We start from the raw sequence: 2,355 nt of genomic DNA on the forward strand, positions 1-2,355 counted from the left end.
GAGAGAGAGAAGGAAAGTGAAACAGAAAAAGGGAGATTCGGAGAGAGATGGGGGGATCAGAAGGGGAAGGGAAGGTGGCGATATGGTTGAGGATTTGCAATATTATTACTTTATGATAATATACAAATGTTACGACAGGAATTGTGCATGTGCGAGGAAGGAGGAACGGTGAGGGGGCGGGTGGAGAGTCTGGGAAGGAATAGTAATCTCCACATAAAGTGCGGGTGGCGTAGTGCTGTTTATAAAAATATTCTCTCCCTCCCAAAGCCATCTCTCGAAAAATTCGCTCAGTCACACACACAAGAGTACTTGCGCACTTTTGATCGTCACTAGGGCATCTCCTCGTACCTGTGAACCCCAGCCAAAACCTACTGAAATGTCATTTTCCGATAGTTAGAGTACAAGAAGGGCAATCCGTAACAAAAAGAGAAGTAGATCCAAATAGTAGGACGTCAAATAATGCCATACATGCACACAACGCAAGCACACACACACACACACACACACACACACACACACACACACACACACACACACAAACACCGCGCGCGCACGCACGCACACACACGCAAACATATATGCACATACAAACAGATTAACAAACGCATGTTTTCCTCCCCCCTCCCCCTTCTTCCTTTTTTAAACGGTTTATAATGAGATGAGTGCTCTACCTTAAAAATAACTTATTTGAGGCCACCAATGCGTTGAAATCGTATTTAATACCCAGTGCCCATGGCAGAAAGTTTCATCTAGTCCACGTTTAATTTGATGTGGTTTGATACATTTGAGTGATGACGTTGGACAGTCCGTGCTACATAAAATTGACGTCTGTTTAACGCTTCATCAAATTTGACCTGGAAGTCAATAAGGGGCTATCGATATCCGAGTGTGAGCGCAATATCTGACCCCACATTGCATTGTAATATGAAGGCTTCCGGTTGCTGGTTTTCTTCAGTCATATCAAAGTAAAATAAATCGAGTATGGGTTAAACGCCTCTATGAACTCTATAATGTTCTCTAAGAGGCCGTACCTCCGAATTTAACGTCCGTTTCCGGAAGGACCGACCCAAAATGGATTGAGAGTCCTGAAAACCATGCAAAACGAGTTTTCTCATTGTGATGTATTGATGAAAGTGCTAGATTATGCTCCCTTTATCATTTTCAAACTTCTGTGAGCTGATGTAAACCGATCCATCGTTTCTCTGAGAAATTCAAAGAAAAAATATACCCTAACCCCTCCCCCGCAAAAACGTTATATACATTATACAGGGGCGGTTCTTTCACTGGATTGGACCTGCGGCGCCAGTCAATAAACAGTCATAATATGTATCAGCGTTCATAAATCGCACGGCCAATTTGAAGGCACTCTGAGAGACAAAAGGGCTGGTGTATTGTCGCACTACAGAGACTCGTTCCCTCACATTTGGTTATCACGGCGGTTCGTAATTTTTAATGCAAATTGCATCTGGTCACAAAGTGGAACTTAATTATCGACATGAGGCCTTCTACCAAACACCGCCCGCTCAGAGGTCACTTCTGCCTCCAGGGCGAATTCAGCTTTTGCCCCCAGGTCGCAAAGACGGCTTCTAATTACAAGTGGCCACTCTCTTACTTACCAAGGAAGAACATGTCTGCAGTACAAATACATATTATTTTACATAATTTCATCAGTTGTCCAGCCCTACGACCAAAAACACTGTCGATGTTTGTTCATTAATATGTATATAATACTGGATTGATAACAACAACCATATATGTATATATAATCGAAACCAAAAGTGTTCTACCCCTTTGAATCAACATGTTACTTGATACTGATGCGTTAAAAAGAACTGAAATTAATAGATCATGGATCATGAAGGAAAAACATTCCATGCTTGACCATGATCGCTATAGAAACAACTTTATTATCTCGATTTTAGCAATGCGATACTTGTACTATGAAAACAGCAACCGCAAGTTATGATTACTGGCTTTACTTGCAAAAATTCTAGACGTATTATCTGGCTAGATGTCGATTTCGGAGAAAGCGGCACCCGCTAAAATCTTAAAAAGAGACTTCGGCTCGTGGCTGACGGAATCGTATGTTGAAGTTACGTAAACACGACATTCTATCAAGGGCAAATCCCTACCACAATTTTGTTTCTGTTTTTGTTTTTCGTTCGCAAAATAAACATTATGCACATCATCAGATGCGCGCAAACTCCCCTTCTGACATCTCAAGGCTGACGTAGAGCTGGACAAAACGTAATTATTTCGACGATAGAAGATACGACTACTTATTAATATAATATGCTCTCTATCTTTCCCCACGCCCACCCCCTTCTCTCTCACTATCTTTCCCCCTCCCCCTCC

The sequence above is a fragment of the Aplysia californica genome, unplaced genomic scaffold, assembly GCF_000002075.1.
Source record: "Aplysia californica isolate F4 #8 unplaced genomic scaffold, AplCal3.0 scaffold00175, whole genome shotgun sequence".
NCBI classification, from domain to species: Eukaryota; Metazoa; Mollusca; class Gastropoda; order Aplysiida; family Aplysiidae; genus Aplysia; species Aplysia californica.